A 20193-nucleotide genomic window follows, 5' to 3' on the forward strand; every position below is an offset into this window, starting at 1 on the left:
GGGAATGAACACGGCAGTTATAAAGGATTTTTAAAGCATAAGAAACCAATTCATACACCATGATTTCATTCATGTGTAACCTTTTTCACTGTATGGAATTTTGCAGGAAATTTATAAAAGCAGTTAATTTTCTGGCCTATGGCTTACCCTGGAAGGGTCTTTTTTTAAAAAATAATTTCCTATTTCTTCATAGTGATCTTATCCTTTACCATTTTAGTCAGTGAGGTTTACGTATCGCTTTCATATACACTGCTTTGTGTTGTTACACGGTGTGGCTTAGGCCTTTACAGGTCTTTTTTCCACATCAGGAAGGATGCATACCCCTCTTTGCCCATGGAAACAGCAGCCTGCCTAGTCATATGACCAGTCATCTGTCTGACAAGCAATAGGCAGCCACGATGGACAAACTCATTTCTGTTACACAAAGCATCAGCTGTACTCATAAAGTTACACTGGCTGGCGGAGACACTGACACATACATTTTTATTATAATACAAAGACTGCTATTAAAAGCTTTTTCACCAGTTAAACCCCCTGACCCCACCTCCTACTGCTGTTCTCATAAATTCAGCCTCTGCTGAATTCAGCCTCTTGCCTTGGCTGATCGAACACAGAAAGCCTTCACACAAAATCTCCCCTTGCGTATCACCAAGCCCCTCGGCCCCCTCCACTCCTTGACTCCGGGGGTAGGGGAGGGACTGAGCTTTCGGCAGTGCCCCATCTGCAGGATCAGCAGTCCCCTGAGGAATTCAGCACTGCTTACAGAAAAGGGAAAAATACGTACCACATGCTCTTCACTAAAAGAAACCAGTGGTGTGATACAGGATGTGAAATCCTCTCACACTTTTCGTTTAAACGCTGAAATCTGTGTCCTGGACGCTGGTAGCCCCTGACTCCCAGGAACTCTGAAGTTAGCCCTCGCACCTTTGTGGTGCTCCACAATGCTTCTCCGTATTCATGCTGAAAGGATGTGCTCATTTCCCACCACCCTAATGATACAGGGGTGTCTCCTAAGAGACTGAAGAGCAAGGAGTTACACCTGGTTGCACCTCCTCAGCCCCGGGCTGGAAATCCTGCTTACTGCAAAAACGGGAACAAGTGTAGGTATCTTGTCTCCCCCGTCCGAAGGCTGCACAACCTGGTAGCATCACCTACTGAACAGAAGGCCAAACCACAAAAGCAGAGATGTGGCAGGTTACAGCTAGAGAACTGAGAACAAATAATTTCTCTCTCAGTTTTGTGGTCAACCCCCTTACCCCACCCCACACAGGTAGACACTCAAGACACACATTTTTGTATTGGGTTGTTTTGAATTTCTCCCCTTCCACACACCCAAATAAATACTGAGAAATTAACTTCCTGTTTCTGAGGTGCTTTTAAAAAGATTTAAAGTTATTTAAATTGAGATTTTTGAACTGTTTTAACATAAAAAGTAAAAAAGTTTTGTTTCTGAGGAACTGCAGTGGGAAACTTCAGCTTGAGGTTTAAGTTTCTATTCTATTTTTGGTTGAATCTGGCACGAATTTACAAATAGTCCAAGTGGTCTCAGAACATTTCAGATTTGCTAATGGACTTATTAGACATTTTTTTTACTCTCACCGTCAAAAATTCTTATCCCATTCACCACTGTAATCAGCATATGCAATTGTATCATTTCAGCATATTAAGAGACACCTTCACAGCTTAACTGTTTGAAGCTTACAGGAGCTATGGGGCAAAATTCATCTCCACTAGTACAGGACTAGTTTCCTGACAGAGGCAGGTTTTTTAGGATTGCTAATGGTACCATGTAAGTTCCAAGATGAGGACCTCCCTCACAACAGATGACCCAATGGAAACACCAAGTTCAGGGGTTGAAGTAATTGACCTCCAGAGGTTCTTTCCGACCTCCACCACCAATTCCCATGCACACCGGCAGTCCCAGACCTCTTTGAAGGCACTCCGTGGCGTCCTGCGCCGCTGAGACCTCCCCTCCCAGTCACCGTTCCATGACATCGAGGCATCATCTCAGGCTGAATGAAGTCCAAGTCTCCTCTATCAACCCATGTCCTCAACTCCAAAGAGAATGTTTGAACAAAGGAAACACTGCTTTATTTTTGCTTAGAAGGGATTCAACTTGAAGAGATTGTTCAATTGTTTAATAACAACTTAATTTAATTTAATGAAATAAACAATAATAATTGTTTAATAACAGCAGGATTTCCCTGTGTTTTTGAGGGAAGCGATTGCTGCCAGTGGTGGTCATGCTGGATTGATGGCTCTGTTCCTATTATTTCAAGTTAGCATTTGGATTTTATTGTTGATTTTTTAATCACAGTTAGCTTTTTTTTTTTTTTAAAGTTCATGTTTTCACACATTAAACGATCCCATAATGGTATTTGTTTCTCTGGAATATAAAGTTTGTTAGTGGGTGTCAGACTGTCAGTACTGGAAAGTAAAGTCTTCCATCTATCTCCAGAAGGGAGCAACCACAGATCAAATTTCTTCTAAGTTTCCTTAGATGTGTCTCAAAGGTGACCTGAGGTAGCAGGGAGAAAGCAGCTCATTTTCCACATTCGTTCAAGTCCCTTTCCACTGGTGCTGCCAATGGGCTCCCAGTTACAGTACCACCGATTGTTCTGGTGGTTTGTGTGGTGTGGACACTGACTCATTTGTGGGTGTGAAGTTCAGAGCACTAAGAAGCCATCGCACGGCAATGATTTTTGCCAAGTCTGAAGCTGAGCTGATTCCTACCAGCAGCTCTGAAGTGAACGGCTCCTTTCTGAACTCTTTCCAGTCCTCACATGCAGTCCCCTGTATTCCTGATTGTCATTGCTTTCTTCTCTAAAATAAATTTTAAAGCAATTTTAGCGAAACCGGTGATCGGGAACTGAAAGTGTAATGCAGGACATTTCCAAAAAGCATTAGCATTGCAAGCAAGTAGCTCAACACTAAACACACACAGGTAAAGCTGGTAAACAGCACTGGATGTAGAGATGTTTTGAGGACTACAGACTGACGCAGAAACTGCTACGACTCCTTGACAGTAGCTCTATATGCAAAATTCACTCGCACAGAGGTACGTGTGTGATTTGGGGGTTGTGGTTATAGAACTGAACAATTCAATGCCCAGTTTGCCCAGTCTCACATTAAACATTTTCTGAAAAAATAAGAATTCCCCCCCCTTCTTCCTTAATATAATTTTATTTGTTAATATTAAGAGCGAATTAAGAAATTTATTAGAGAAAAGTAGTTGTCATCATAACCACTTTTCTTTGAGACATACATTTAGCATCTAGGTTAATGTATGACACTGGGAGCCTCCTTCCAAAACACAGGCCACATATGATGCTTGAACAAGAATTCGGTCATGCTGCTTCAAGCATTTTTCATGTGGTCTGAAAATAAACATGGCAAGGTGAGATGACTGTTATCTGATGGTGCTATCTGTGCCACAGAGAACAAGGCAAGGCAAAGACAATCAATAAAAGCTGTAACAGGGATCTGGGACAGAGAGCAGATTATAATGACTACAGACACTGTAAGCAAAGAACCCACCTTTGATTTGTCTGTGTTCAGTGAGGCAAGACATGAAATACACACTAGATCACTTCATGTATTCAAAATAGATAAATTAAATTTAATTGTACTATTGCAAATAGAAAATAAATAATTTTTACTTAGAAATAGAAAGTAACATAAAAAGATAAGGAAATATCTATCTTTACTACCAATTCCTTCATCAGCAGAAGCAACTCATGACTCCCTGAATGCTGGTAGATCACTTCAGTCAACAATGGTTACAATATTACAGCAATACTTCGAGGTGTTATTACAGTCATAACTCCATACACTCCCAATCCTCCCAGTTAGCTTAAGTGTACTTCCATTATGGCAGCAAAAATTTATATATATATAAGCTAACCCAGGCTGCTGTCTGCTGTGGAGAACATACACAGCAAGGGATTTGTGGTTTTCGGATTCATGCGTTGGGAGCGTTTGGCCCCCAGGCTGGAAGCGATGGCCCACTGCACTGTGCACAGCAAAGCCACTGCTCAGTAAGGTGGGGTTAGTCCTCACATGGCCCCAGTCTCCTAACGCAGAAGTTCACAATACATCGTTCTATTTTGTGTGTCTCAACATCCTTTATTTTTATCCCCCAAGCCAAACGTAGCCTCAGTGTCCCGCTCAACTGATGATGCACACAAACCAAACTCAAGGCCACTCAGAATGTTTTGGCGTTCACATTTCTCAGCTTCCAAATCATTGGCTCCTCCGAGAAACAGGACCTTTCCTTTTTCTCATTCATTAAGCACACGTACATAGTAACTCTAAAGAAGTGTTACGTGATGTTTTTAAAATACAAACTAATGCTTTTTAACATGTATTTTGGCTGAAAGTTATTCTCTGCACGCACACACGCCCTCGCCCCGATTTCTGCAGGGAACTGATACCACCCATGTAATGCTGTTCACCTACAGTCTAGCCTGCGTGGTTTCCAATATCTGACAGACATTAGGAAACCACATATCTCAATCTGAGTGCCTGCTGGACCACAGGGAGTCATGATTCAAGCTATGTTCTCCACATCTCACATTTTCTGATCCACAGTGACTTACCACTGTTCACAGCTAGTAAAAATGAATCCTCCATCTCAGAACGCAACTCTCTAATGCACATCCAACAGCGAACACAAGGAAAGGCTTATAGCTAACTTCTTATGTTTCAAAGTCTACAACAATAAAACCAACGAAGAGGAAGGACGGAAAGATGTAGTAATGTACAAACCTCCTACTTCATTGCATTCCACTGAGTGCTTCTGGAGCAGGCTGACTCAAAGGAAGAAAAACAAAACTATAACCCCAAACCTTTAAAAGTAATTGAAAAACCACACCCATTTAGATTCTCCACTGCATTACTGACTTGCAATCAAGTCAACTTGTTGATGAGACTTAATTGCTCATAATATAATAGCAACCTGCAGAAAAAACAGATCTGGCATTAACTGCTATACTCTTAAAGTGAATGTAAGTACCTATGTAGCACTGTCCCATCTTGTATTTCAGAAATTTAAGTGCAAAATTGTCCATCATGACTAACATTGACTTGGACCAGAGCATTTATTTATTTAAGAACTTTATTGCTCACAATGAACTACGTGATTAGTGAAAACTAAATGTAATACATGAAGCAAGAAATGAAAGACTTCTGAGGGAAAGTGATTTTGCTTTCCAAGGAAATGTGCTTTTTAATGTTCTTAGAATGCAAAGTGGTAATAAAATGAATAAATGTATATAAACTGCAAAATACACTTGAGACAGAGGCAACTAATAATTAGAAACCCGTGACTTATTAAGTAAACATCCCACAGAGGAGGTATTTCAAGGATTTAGCAGTACAAAATGAAAGGACTATTGCTCAGCTTCAGGGATAGGCACACAGAAGCAGTCAGTGAGAAATTCTGCAGGACCTTCGGTTCCCACTCACTCTAATACAGGCGAGACCACTGTTCCATGCATTGTTCAAACATGCTGCCACAGTTCAGTTCAGGAATAGAAATTTGCTTGTAGCAAATGAGAGCTAATCTAGTTCTCCCAGACCACAAGAAGCATTTAATAATATCCTTGATTCACTCGTACTGAGCAGTAGGTCTCTGATCTCTAGCAACGGTTTCAGGCGGTAATGCTACAAGCAGGTCCACGTCTCAGTCCACATGGGAACCACGGAAACCAGTGAGGATGTGCAGTGGCACACAAGGGTCACGCACATGTGCCTCCAGTCACATGACTCCACTGGAATAATCTGGGTTAAATTTTCTTCTGCTCTGCAACCCGCAGAAGGTACCTGCTGCCCCGAAGGGCAACGCTTTCTAGCATGGCAGTGGCTTAACACGGACTTGAGTCATTACGACACATTATCCCTCTGGATTCAACACACTGAAGCAGCTGCTTTCCTGAAAGCTACTTAGGAGGCTGAGCTTCTGCCACAGCAGTGGGACGTCCATGGACCTCGAGCCTGCCAGCTCTTGCAGGATGGCTCAACAAGAGGTGCTCTGCTGAACAGCCAAATGCCCTGGCAGACACAACTTGGCCACAGCTTCCACTTGTTTAATCCAGCAAGGTATGCAACACCTGAAGGGGGAATTCTATCCCTTCTAATCCACAGCTGTACTAAGGACCATGTGTTACCATCTACCCAGTTCTGCCTCCCGACCTCAGTATCCGTTTATGTTTGCACGTTTTTATTCAGCATATTGAGATCCTGGAGACAGCTTGTCTTCATCTTCCTCCCAGCCTATCTGCACCTATTGTAGGTTCAACAACCTGATATCTCTGTTCTCGAGGCTGTCAAACTGCTGATCACTCTTAAGAGAGGCTTTGTCTTTCTCTGTCTTCATACAGTACTAAATGCAGTATTAATACTCTATAGCTCTGGCGCAAGTGCAAGTTTAGGGAACCACAGTTGTCTCTGTTGTGTATTATTACGGTTTGATGATTTAGATACTCTTATTTTACTCTAAGAAGTATCTGGGCCATCACTGATTGCTACTCTCTCTATGTGTTCTCACACGTCCGTTCCAGAATGAAGTCGAAGGATGTTTTCCAAGTTCTAGCAGTGAAGATAGAAAATTATATTTATTTTGATAGTATATTTAATGCCACCAAGACGACCATACTCATTTAGTCTGACCTCCTGCACTTAAGGAGCTTCTAGCCTTTTGCTTGGTAACCTCCCAAAGCTCCTCTGTTCCAGAAAGGACTGTCTAGGTGTTTTCCTGGACTAATGTCGTAGTCTTCTCCATCAGTTTAGTTTTCAGAGTTCAAATTGGTGTGATACTTTTAAATTGCTAATTTTTTTAAGGCTGAATAATTTATCCTAAGAAGAGTGTAATGCATACCTGATCCTTCCAGGAATCATCAGGTACCTCTTGATATATTTCTCAGATTACTTAGTTGGGTCTGAGGTTATACCCAAGAAAGCAGAATTCCAAATAAGTAGCTCCCTTGGGCTGACTGGCTGGCTCTATTAATTCACAGAATGGAAGCAGCTCCCTTCAGAAGACAGTCATCTTTCACTGGCCGGCCGCTTCAGTGGTTAGAGAAAACGCAGTAGTCAAATCCTTCTTTGATTCTATGCACCAAGGGGACAACTCTTAACCCAGCAAACTCATCACTCTCATTAACATCAAAGCAACGTGTTTCCCACTATTTACTTAGAAGATACAGCAAAGGGAACTGCCCTTGGGAAGAACAAGACAGGACATTTAGAAGAGTCTTTAAAGGCCAATGGCAGCTTGTTTATCTCTGCTATCAGGACTTACCAAAAGAGACCAGCTGCACTTTCTGGGAACCACTGGGCTATCTCTGGGATTTGAAGAAAAGCAGGTCAAAAAACGAAACATGGCAATAAAATTGAAGGACTAAATTGTTGCTCCCTCTCCAGAGTAAATAAATACAATCCTTTCTTTAGGAACTCTTCCAAGGGAGTTCTACACGATCGCATATACAAACAAACGAATTTTCACTCCTTTTTTTCGGTTTCTTTCAAAAATTCCCTATATAATTTTCTCCCATACAGACTCCACAAGCTCATTCTCTTCTAGAAGCTTCCCTCAGGGCTTCCTTACAGTCTGCAGAAATGAGGCTGCAGAATGACATCTTAACGCAGTAAATACCTATTCCCTGTGTGTTCCTCTTAACGGATGTGCCAAGCCAACTGACCACCACCGACTCCTCCTCCTATCAGCACTCTAGAGCCGATTCTGCTCCCAGTCAGTGAGTATAGTTTTGTTCTGCCTCGTGCATCAGCATGGAACAATTTGCTTGCTTTTGGATCACCAAAAGCTTTGCTTGAGGGGCTGGGAAGATTTATGGTTTTAGATGGAAACTGCAACATTTGGCAATTTCAGCCAGGCAAAAATTGGCAGCTAACTTTGGGGTCTTTGGGGGCATCTTTGGCTACAGTTGGTGGGACTTGGCTCAAGATTTTTTACATTTCTATAATAAAATACATCATAATCATAATCATCAGCACCACCATTATTATGACATTATTATTTCTCTGCTCTTGGGCAAAGTAAGAGGTTTTCAACATTTTTTCCCTGCAGCATTATGAAGGAGACCCATATTCATCTTTTCACAAGCAGTACCAAACTAAAATACAGAGTAACAGTATAGGATTATCTGATAAAATCCCTTTAGGCAGATAATAATTTCTCCTAATATTTTAAACACGGTTGTGCAAAATTACTTGCTAAATCCCAGTACTGCAAGGAAAGCTGGAGAACAGCAGTGGCAGCTTTTGCCCATGTGACCGCTAAGGAGGAAAAGGTGCCCGGCCTCAGAAATGTCATGCCAAGCTTCCCTCTTCCTCTTTTTTTTCCAGCTGAGCTGAGCACCTCAGCAATTCTGAATTTGGACAGTTGTCTCAGCAGAGAGAGAGATAAGAAAACCAGTCCTGGGTCCTGAGGCTTTCGGAGTGCCAGGCAGCAGCACCTTTCATAACCAACGAGGTAAGCTTGTTTCTTCAGCGCAGACGCTTCACAACTTGTATCAGGAAACATATCCAGAACTCTCCCTAGCCTTGATATGCTCCTTGATGCTCCTGACCATATTTCAACCAACCCTGCTACGCCTTTTCCCCCAGTTTGTGAAATCACTTGGCAGATAGCTTAGTCAGCTTGGTGTCTGATGAAATGACCAGCAGCAATGGATGTGCAAGCTTCTGGAGCTGGGGAGAGGCCGCGGATCTGTGCTGCTGCTGAGGACGGATCACCTCCTGCAAGCCTGCCTATACATCTCACCACGTGGCACTCTCTGTACGTACTCTCTGTACAGAGAACCTCTAGACACTCTCCGATTATGTATAAACGTACTCCAGGAGAGGAAACGTTAGGGATCCCTACCTACTTTCAGATAGGGGAAGGGGGCAGAGAGGACAGAGGAACCCTCAGCTGGGGCAGTGTTCCCAGAGGGTTTGCAGAGAGATGCACCAACCACCAGAGACAGTTGTGCAGACACTTTCAAATACAGAAATTAAAAAAAAGAAAAGAATTATTTTTGCAGGTAAGAAAGTTTGCTGAGTCTCTTATGGAACATGAAAAAACCTACTAGTAACTAGACACAATGGCATAAAATTAGGAAGTCTGCTCAAGGACATGGACACAAAGGGAACCACGGGAATTGTTCTATAAGGCATTTGAAGGGGAGGTTTCAAATCATTACTGGTTTTCACTACTGAGAGCCTCACACTTAGCCTCACCACAAGCTCATGGCAGTTGCTCTCACCTTAACTTTTGTCCTTACTGTTATCCTTGTGAATAACAACTTTTAAAAGGATTTTTAAAGGATTTAAAAAAGACTTAAAAACGCACTATAGGGATCTGAACCTGAGTGAAGCACCACTATCTTCTAAATACAACCAAAGCTAATAGTATAAAAAAATGCATCAGTACATTTAACAGTATTGTTCATTTTTACAACCTCTTACTTTTAAAACCAATAGGAAATGAGTTGAGCTAAGCACTTTGTCAGATCACAGTATTTTCCTAAGAGCTACAAAATCTGCAGCTGGAAGTGCTGGAACCGCTTGGTGAAAGGCCAAAGGAAGTCTAAGTACATTTGCAAACTTTCAGTGATGGCCAATCAGAGACGGGTCAACATAGCTGTGAAAAACGAGCCTGACTTAAAACTGTGCCTCTGAATGCTTAGCCCAGAGAATGAAAGCGTAACTAGAGTTGATGATGGTGTTTCTGATACATCAATCTGTTATGTACGCTAGCACCAACAAAGCTGTAGTACTGGGCTACAACTGGGCTGCCACTGGGCTGTAGTTGTGGCATCAGGATGTGCAGCTCTTGGACTACAGCTCTTCTCAGCGTGCTGTATAAGCACGCCAATGATCAGTCTGTGCAACCAGTGCTAATAAATGCACAGCTTGACAGATGTGGGTGACCTCCAACTCCAGTGCATCTCTGACATTCACTTTATTTGCTTCAGAGCCTCCCTTCCTTATGTACAGATTGTCTTAGACACAACATTTTAAAACAAAATTACTTCTGGTATGAAAATAAAGATCCTCTTGAACCAACTTGCTTGTATGGATATTTCTACATGTGACAAATGAAGATGATCACTTAGCATCCACACAAGGGCCTCTAAACTTTGAGGACTGAATGTTTTGCAAATATGCATCAAAAACGCTCCAGCAAAACCCCAGAACATACTCCTTCATTCCACTGCCTCAATATTTGAGCTTAGATTTTTGTTTTCATCTCACCTGTCCTTGTCTCCAAGATATCCAAACAGGTAGCAGCAGTTAATAACATGGCTAGTGGAAGAAAATCACACCCCTTTGCTTCAGTAGGTCAGGCTTTTATTCTCATTAGAACACAATAAACCAAATAATAGGGCACTTTTAAAAGGCCCAGAACGGGAGATGCAGGCACAGCAAAATGAAACTCTTCTGAACATCTGGGATAGGGTTGTCATTTTATTGCATTTCTGTATAGCAGTGTAAAGGATATCTGACCTTAACCCACGTGATTAAATAATTGAGCACATTACCTCAACGTGTACCACTGCAATAGTGGAGAATACACATAGTCTTTCTCTGGTTTTCTTTAACAACAATTCTTATTGAATTACAGCTTTCAGCACTATTTATCAACCGCTTATTGTTTGTGGAAGAATGCTACCTTCCTGCTCCAACTGTTCCAAGGCTGACTCATATCCCGGTAATTCATTAATACATAACATGATTCTAGTCCAGTAAAATCATTTCTGCACTATACACTTCATAAATCCTACAGCATCAACTGAAAAATATATCTTAAATTCCCTTTCTAAACAGTAATGGAACATTTTACTTGGCTTTCCACACGCATCGTCAATGGGTGGGGGGCAGACAGAGCTGTAAAAAGCAATTTGACAGCAGTATACTTTAAACAGTTTAACACAGGAATATATGAGCTACCATACTGAATGAGATGTGAAGTCAAACTAATTTAGTATCTTACTTCCAACAGTAGCCTGTGTCAGACACTTCGTGGGAAAATAGAGGTGGAATGATCTGTCTCACCTGCCCTCCCCACATTAGGTCTCATTCCATTAGAAACTGATTTAAAGCACAGATTGTGAGGTTTAATATTCTTTCCAAGGAGCTGCAACCAAAGAAAGTTTGCCTTTAACTTATGCTAAACACTGTGCTGCAGAGAGAACTGGAGGGTGAGAATGTTTTTGTTTTAATGTTTCAGCAGACTTAATTGCTACAAGCAACATGGGAGATACTATCACTTGGCAAACAAACTTGTACTGGCTAGAGCTGTTTTTACTTCACGCCTGGGGCATTTATTATTTCTGGGTATGATCTTGTAAACCTTTTTTTCTCACAGAGGCAGACTGCACCACTGTTCACAATCTCACTGACATCAAGGGTAAGCACCATGTGTAACAGAAAGGATTTGAGAAGTATTCCTTTTATTGACTTGTAATATGTGGCTTCCCAACGGCGTATTTTTTTAGTCTGAAGCTAGAAGCAATATGGTACTTGTCATAAACAAGATATTTTTGTAAGGCTCAGTGACACAGAATGCCTTCGAGAAAATCTGCATAGGGAATGAACATCATCAGTGACAGGGAAATCATCTTGGATTTTCTTTCTGTGAGCTAGTCTGATTTCCACAAGCAGCTCTCACAATCTCCTGCAGTTCAGCCCTGATCCTTGAGCTACACCGGCAGCTGAACCAGCACCGTTGTTTGTATACCAAGTGTCCACACAGTTAAACATACTGGGCCAGACTCAGCTGGACTGACTGAAAATCAGTCCACATCACGCCAACGTCTTGCAGCACACCTACCTGATAAGAATGAGTGTATGAGTGCATCAAGGCAAAATCACTCTTCTTCATGTGTTATCACACAAACAAGTCGATAGGGGAATAGCTTGAGAGCCTTCCCCCCTCTCTGTCTCATTAATCACCCCTGCACTGGCACTGACTCACCCTGCTCAAGCAGTGTAAAATAATAAACAGTTTCCCTCAGTGTGATAGTGCTGTAACGCCGCTGAGTACAGTAGCCTTTTCTCTGATATATGTGGGTATTTTCTCTGACTGCCGAAGTCCTCAAACTTACAGCAAATGCACATGCAAACTCAGGCAAAAGCCAGCAAGGGGACTTGTAAGCCTGACCGGTCCTCACTCCGGTCAGCAAACATGCGCTCTAGGATCCCCACTGCCACCTCCCTCACAAGGACACAGGCAGCAGCACCCTAAGGATTTGCTAATGCTCTCCTCCCAGTTCAGTCCTGACCATGAGGGTAACAATCTCAACGAGAGGTTGTGGGTTCAGGTAAAAATGTATTCTAAATATTAAGAAGAAAACCCCCACCAAGCAGTAAAATTTCTGCTGGTGTCCTCTTTATACTCTCTCCCCAGGATGTGAAGCTGCATGCTGTTGTCACTCCAGAAAGAAGGGGAAGACTAAATAATACTACTTTTATTTAACATTTGCTTCTTTTATGTATTTAATGGGGGTAGAAAAGGAAAGAGCGGCAGTAGATAAACAACCAAATTTGACATTTTTCACTGGAAAGTTGGCCAAATCACAAATCTGACGGATTGAATCTGAGAGGTCTGGGCCTCACCTGTTGTCTTTTAAACTGACTTACACGAAGCATTAGTTCTAGCACTCATATGGATTAGCCTAAGTCTCTTTACTCAGTCTCTTTACTGCTGTATGGTGCAGTCGTACCCATTTATCACTGCTCCCAGCTCCAGGCCTCTAGGACCACACTCGGGTATAACTCCGCTACGAATAACTCAGAACAAAAAGAGCTGGGGAAGTAGCAGCAAGGTAAAAAGATAGCTTGGCTTGGCTGAGAGAAACATGACATAAAATTCTCCCATCCTGCTACTCCAAGGAATCTCCCCAAGATTTTTAAAACCTGGGACATAGGACATGGGATTTTCCCTGTCCTCTGTTTTCACAATGAGAGATAGAGAGGGACAGATGCTCCGGCTCTGACCTCTACCCATGCATCTCATTAAGTAATGTAAGATGGGTGACTGTGTCCTATATAAATCAACGCAAGAGGTGCAGCCTCATCCTGGGACCTTCATCAGGTTATGTGACCGGGACAAGACCAGTTGTTTATTGGGTTACATGATCAAATGTGGGTGGCAGGTTACTGTCACGTAACACAAGGGTGCAAACCTTTGGTCCCTTTTTGTGGCAACTTGCTGTGATACTGGGCACCCAACCTCTGCCGTTGGGGACCATTTTATACACTTGTCTCTAATATAGAAGATGCAAAAATGGCACTTTATTGTGTAATGACACAGGGCTATATAGTTCCCCAAGAAGCCTCGCCCATCGTGGGCGGTTACTGCCTTACTGTTACGTAGGCACGTAAGCACCTAATCTTCCGACTGCCCACACTGCCCCCAAGTGTTCTACAACACCTTTTTTATTTTCTAATTTGGTCATTCCGTGTCAAAGATGTCTGGTGATTCAGTGCTGCCAGTTTGGATGCACTGATTTATTTGGGATTAAACTGGTCTTGTACAGCAGCCATACTTATAATCAACAGTTCCATACTGAAGAGTATAGAAAGATCTTTTAGTTAATCTTTGTGGACTTCTTTAGGCCATATAATTCCCACAAAAACCTTCTATCTGTCCTTCCCTGTATAATTAATCCCTTATTTCATACTCATTTACAAAATGGAGATACCACACTGGGAGATTAAAATCTCAGCCTCGGAAGGCTAATAGTGCATGTTTCTTACCAATAAGTAAAAAGGCGAATGTTATGAGAGGGGGTTACACATCTAGTTAATATGGCAATGTTTCAGGACCAGGCCTGCAGTCTCCTTGGATCAGAGACAGTTACTGTATTCTCAAGGTGCTATTTTTCTCTCTCTCGCTCTGGAAGGACAGAAGGTTTCTCTTGACAATTATTCACTGGGAGCCATATGTGAAGCATCACTCTACCAACAGACTGATTGAAGGGTCATCTAGATCTAGTCACATAAAATCTGCTGGACTGAAGACCTACTTGGCAGTAAAAAAAGGTCAGTCTCTCATTTAACACTATTGTTTTAGGATTGCATGGATTACAGTTCTGTGGTGCAGTGGTTTAACACAGAAGACCTGAATCTGAAATCTCATTTCAGATCATAAGTAAAAACCAGTTGTGGATGACAAGAGCTGGGAGGTAGATCCTGTCACACATCAGAAAGCTATGACAAAATTTGCTACACTCGTCGAGCCTGCTCAGTGTCAACCTGAGAAACAAAAAACCAGAGCTGGACAAGGTTTGAGGTGGTTTGCAGGTCGGCATTGCAAGTTGCTGGCAGAGTTACTAAGAAAACTGCCTCAATACCTGCTCACAGTATCCTTGGCTCTAGTCATCACTAACAGTGCACGAGCACCAAGTTTTTGAGGAACACTTGTCTGGAAGAGAAGCTGAGAAGAGAGGAAGGGGGGATACAGTTGGGCATATAAGAAACACATTTGTTTTAAAAGAGAAAGAAAAGTCCAAATATGCAAATATGATAGCAGATACACTCTTGTCCTTCTCTTGTAATGAGAGGAAAACCTCATCTCAAATAAGCTATACTTGGACTTCTATTGGAAACCTTTGTAGTGTTAAAAAACCCCAAACCTCTAGCAAAATGTGCCTGCAGAAAATCACTAGAGGGAAAACTCAATATATCGTGAAGCTAGGGGGCAAATTCTGTTTGGGATTTCCTGTTGTATAAACAGGAGATACATATATATATATCTCTATCTGTTGTATATTTCCTGCATCACTGAATATCCCCGGGACAGACACCGGCACTACCAACAGCAGACTATGAGGCTCTGTATTCCAGTGCCTAGTTATAAAAGAATCAGTCTCATTTGTTTAAAATCTGTCAGGAAGGTACTGAAGAATAACCAATAGTCAAACAGGCTTTTTGTCTGTTTGAGTTTTGATGTCACCTACTGTGCACGAACACAGGGCCCTGAAGAAGCCTCCAAAATGCCAGACAGCCCCAGGCATGTTCCACATGCCCCAGAAATACTTTTGCTTGGCAGACAATTGTCCACTTCTACAGTGGCTCCATCAATTCAAATGGCTGTTGAAAAGGCTACTCGGTCAGACTTCGTTAGGGATCAACACCATGTTTGTGAGATGTAGTGTGGTGGTACAGTCCCCCTGTCACTCAAAGCCCATTCGAGACCTGAAGAGATTTTTCTTCCCTCACCGCCCGTCCTGTTCCCTGGGCCACAAACCAGCCCAGGGTACACCAGGCGCAAACGACAGACCATAACATTAAGGCGCTTTGTTGGTGTGGTGGGTCGGCTTTCCCAGCCCTGCACTGCTCTGCTTATCCTTGGGAGACGGTCACCACCTGACAGCCCGGTACACCCACACTTGGGGCATGACAACCTGATATATCTGTCCTTGAGTGAAGGCCAACAGGGTGGGGGCCACACAAACATCAGAGATCAACGGTTTCTGGGCCCGTGCAACTGGCAGAAAACACGAGTATTACGACATCCGAGGGGGGATAGAGTGGGAAAGTATAAGATGAGAGTCAATCATCTCAGACTCTACAAATAGCAACCCTTTGAGCTCCCCTGATGACACCAGGCTAGGTTCTGCATCTCCCGAGTCTCAGGTACAAACTGCACAAAGGACCAAGGCAAAGTCAGATTTCTCGAGACTCTGTAATTGTCCATTGATATTGCTGGAGCATGAGAGTGTTGGCTCTAAACTCGGGAAGGAAACTTTAACTACAGGCCAGCCTCTCTTTTGTTCGCCGCACGAACACGAGTGTGGATGGGTAGAGGTTTGTCTGTGTGTGTGTGTTTTCTGATTGTGTTCAGGCACATGCACACGTATACACATATACATACATATATATATATAAAGGATATCCTGCAGTAAGTTAGCGCGAATCCTGTCATCAGCAAATCTGTAACTAAGTCATTATTTGATTGTAACATATTCAACTGGGTCACCTTGTTAATTTTAAATTGGTTAGTGATTAACTGCTGCTATAAAATCTACCGTTTGATCTACCCGTTTCTATTAATAAATCTTAGATTGCTGCCTAATCACAACCACATCAATATTTTCTCCTGCAACATCTAGCAATCACTAAGCCCTACTTAAGCTTGGTCTGGAGGCTTTAAGTGGACTAGAATGACAAAAATGCCTTGAACTGCCCCTGCAAAAATTTAAATTCCTCAGTGTATGAGGATTTTGGCACTATTTTGGTCAGAGATGGAGTGGGTGAGAGTGTAGATTTAGCAGGCCAAAGTATTACATGTTGATCACCGGATATTCCCGCTAAAATCACTTTTTCTGAATGTAAATCATCTTTCCAACTCCACCACTCCCTGGAGAGAGTTGTGACAAATCTATGTGCTGTCTCTCCTTGTCTTGTTTCACAAAAAGCAATTCCTATAGCAGGAAGAGAAATTATTTATGACAGAATTTCACACATTTTTCTGGGTGCTTAATGAAGCTTGAACTTGAATGGAGCAGAGAGACTGCTTACTGTTGAATTGTTTTCGAGATCACTGCACAACAAACAGAAACCAAACAAGCAATTAAGTTAACTGGCTTTAAAACCCATATTGGCTGAGGATTAAGGTAATTATGTCTGTGCTTACACACACTCATTGCAGCTTTAAACAGACCTGCTTGCTGTTTTGTTGCTGATGTGGTTCTGAAAACAATCCGAGTTGTTGTCCTGCTGTTAATTACCACAAAGGTTACAAACACAGGCTCTCCTTGCTACAACTACCTTATTTGTATTACACGCTCAAAAGAGATGCAGGCCTCCTTTGCTAGGTTTATACAAGCAGATCCAACAACTTCTTCCCATATCAAAGAATATACAATACCTTAGACTTAAGGGATACATTAAAATAATAGACAATAGATGGGTTTTGGTATTGTCATACAGTGATTTCGCCATCAAAGGAGGAAAAAAAGATCTGTACTTAAGTGTGTGTAAAAAAAGAGACTCTGGGAAAGCAGTTTCAGTCTCCACAATATCACCGGCAGGGCAATGTGGATTCTTCGCCTTCTGGGTTACAAGTAAGTTTCTTTTGAAATTGGTGGAATGCAGGGGAGAGGAAAGGACGGGACACCCCCTACCCCCCTACCCCCCTCCTTCTCCTTGTCTAACAAGGAGCCAGTGTGAGAACTGCTTCCTAGCAGACGTAATCTGTGATTGACAATGGTTTTCTTTGCAGCTAGGGCTAAAAATGGTTTAGCTGTAAACAGACAGATGAGAACATGTTCATACCCTTTACAAACGCAAGGGCTGCTTACACCAGCACTCTAAATGGAAGGTGGCTAGCTAGCAGCAAGCTTCAGAGTTCCTGAAAACCAACGAATTCGTGTATCAGGGAGGAAAAAAAAAATCTTGTATTGGTCAGGTTTATTCTCCAGGTGGCCCAGGGATTGATATGTGTGATCTTAGGCAAGCTGCTATACTTGGCTTCACCTTTCCTGCCTGAAAAACTGACAAAGAAATACTTTCCTCTTCTCAGAGAGGGTGAATATGTGTAAGGCATTTGGTTCGGTGGGGTGGGAGCTCTATAAACAACTAGAATGACGTATGAGACTGATACAATTTCCCTGCAATCTTAAAATCATCTCTGAGGTCTACAATAAAGGACATCAAGGAAATGAGGTGAGGTGGGACAACCTCAGAATTTCACAGGGAATATGAAGGAATGTTTTTATTGAAACATGTAAAATATTGCCTTGAGCTAAAGTCAATGATCATATGAACAAGGTTATGCAGCAACAGCTTACTTGTATTTTTCAAGAGTTTGAAAAATGTTGCTAACATGAACTGTATCTCTGTGGCTTTGTTCTTCTTCACTGATTCTTTCCTGTGAATCGGACACAGTCGCAGACTGTCCATGAGTCCTGCAGGTCATAAAAGCTCAAGCTTATCAGCTGTTTCCGTGGGTATTTTGCCTAAGGTTAGCAGAATCTGTTACTTGATGTTAGCGATGAACTCATTTGGAGATGAACTTTATACACCCGAACTAAGTAGGACTCAGTCCCAAACAATGTAGACTTCTAAGGTCCTACATGAGTATTTGGTAAACACGCCGATTCATAACTGAAAGAAATCTTCATTTTAAAAATGTAAACAAGAGGATAAAGGCAGTGTTGACAGCAAGATTGTAAGTCATAGAAACTCTATTATGAATCAAAACAACAGATGTAACGTGAACAACAGCATCTTTTATAAATACAAATTGGACTTTTCTATTTCACTCATCAGAAAGGTAATATGCCCAAAATAAACTTTGCTGAACTCTCAGTAATGTTCTATGGTCTGACTGACTGTTACCAAAAAAACCCATGGATGATTTATATTCCAGCAGAATCACTAACCCTAAACCACATTTTTCGGTCAGACCTGACATTAATAACTAGAACCACTTCTACTAACTATATTCTTTCTGCAGCAGAAGCAGCAAAGTACAGGCGATTCATACATCAGTGATTTCTTGATCTATATTAACTTTCCTTCTTTTTTATTAGCAGACCTACTGACTGCATGAGTCACTGCAGAAATTGAATTATCACAATGCTCCCTCTCATACCATATTTGCTATAAGTCTCTGGGGCCCAAATACCTCAGACTTCAAATAGGAAACGAAGTATTCACAGTATGAAGAACCAGTGTTTCTGAGACCGGAGGAAATTCTCCAGCCCAGAAATTCTCCGGGCTTGCACTAATCTATCTGTTACAGCAACAGATAAGCTACAGCTGACAAATCAGTCCAAGTACGATGTAAAGGCAGACAGAGTCCCTGCCTCTGCTCACTGACAATGGAAAAAGTAGGATGGCCAGATCATGTTTATATTTCCATGTCTGATCACACGGGGGAGAGAAAAAAGAAGATCATCTACTGCTTCACTCCTTGCATGGTATGTATTGTTACCAGTGACTCCTTCGCTCAGCAGCCCCGGCACATGAAGAAACAAAATTCAGTTGAACAGCATTTATGAGCTGCTTCTAGTTTGCCATTATCCTGACAGATACCTGATTGTTTATAGGTTGCTTTCAAAGTCTATTACTAAGACTTGGCATAATAAACAAATAAATTTTGCATCAACTCTTGCCTAACAAGAACACAGGGCTTGACTTTTCTCTTGCGTTTTTCACTGGTATAATTACAATTATTTCAGTCATAAAACCTCTGACTGGTAACACAGTGACAGCATATCATGACACGTGAAATTCATGAGCCGGGAAGTATTCCTAACTATCTATAAATACATAATGAAGGGAATGTTTGTTTTTAACATTTTGTCCCAATTTTCAGTAGGTACATCAAACCTGACAACTTACCCTTGTCTGACATGATCTTACAACGTTATCTCTGCTAGTCATGTGTTACTAACTGCGCTACTCTTCAGCTCTTCCCATCCTGTTCCAGCTTGAAACCAACCTTGCACTGACTCCTTGGTGACTAATCACATAGGAGCAGGCTTCTTAAGGATGCAAGTGCCAATGAGATGCAATGGAAAATTTTTTGAATGATATCTTCAGACCTTGGTTAGTCTTCCATTGATGAACAAAAAAGCTCTAAAGTACTAATGCAGTTTTGGATTTCGTAACTTCTACACGTTCCAAACCCATGCAAATAATTATGTATTAATAAAAAGGCAATTCTTGCACAAAATTTTAATTGAATATGTTCTCCATCCTGTTACTCTACTGATGCATGCATATCGTTCTAATGTTTTCTAGGAGGCTTTAAAAGATTAAAGTTACAGAGCTCAAATGCTTACAGTGTTATTTATCCAAAGCTACATGGTTAGTACTCAAGTTGGAAAGTTACGCACTTAATTAGTCACAGAATATATAACATCATATGTCTTAGATAACAAATTATGACATGCACAGCAAACGATAAAAAACGCACTTCATTTGCATTCTCACAAAACACCGCCATTAGCCGTCTATGAACAGATTCTTTCAGGCAAAGGTGAGATCACTAATTAGGCTCTTCTTTTCAGTTTAAATATAGCAAATGTTCTATTCCAGTAAGTTACTCTAAATGACCTGAGTGTAAATAAGATAAGCCTCTGTCCCATTAAGATAATAACAAATTAGAGGATTTGAACATGAGGCTCTTTGCCTGAGGCTATTCCACTACACCACACGGATTGTGGCACTTCA

The 20193-nt window shown here is 41.7% G+C and overlaps 1 protein-coding gene across 1 annotated transcript in view; it reads right to left on the minus strand.

The window, feature by feature from the left end:
* SCUBE1 (signal peptide, CUB domain, EGF-like 1) overlaps positions 1 to 20193 on the minus strand; it is a gene marked incomplete at its 5' end in the record, with an annotated part of 65764 nt that overhangs the window by 26139 nt on the left and 19432 nt on the right. The window lies entirely within an intron of this gene.

The sequence above is a fragment of the Buceros rhinoceros genome, unplaced genomic scaffold, assembly GCF_000710305.1.
Source record: "Buceros rhinoceros silvestris isolate BGI_N320 unplaced genomic scaffold, ASM71030v1 scaffold22654, whole genome shotgun sequence".
Classification (NCBI taxonomy): Eukaryota; Metazoa; Chordata; class Aves; order Bucerotiformes; family Bucerotidae; genus Buceros; species Buceros rhinoceros.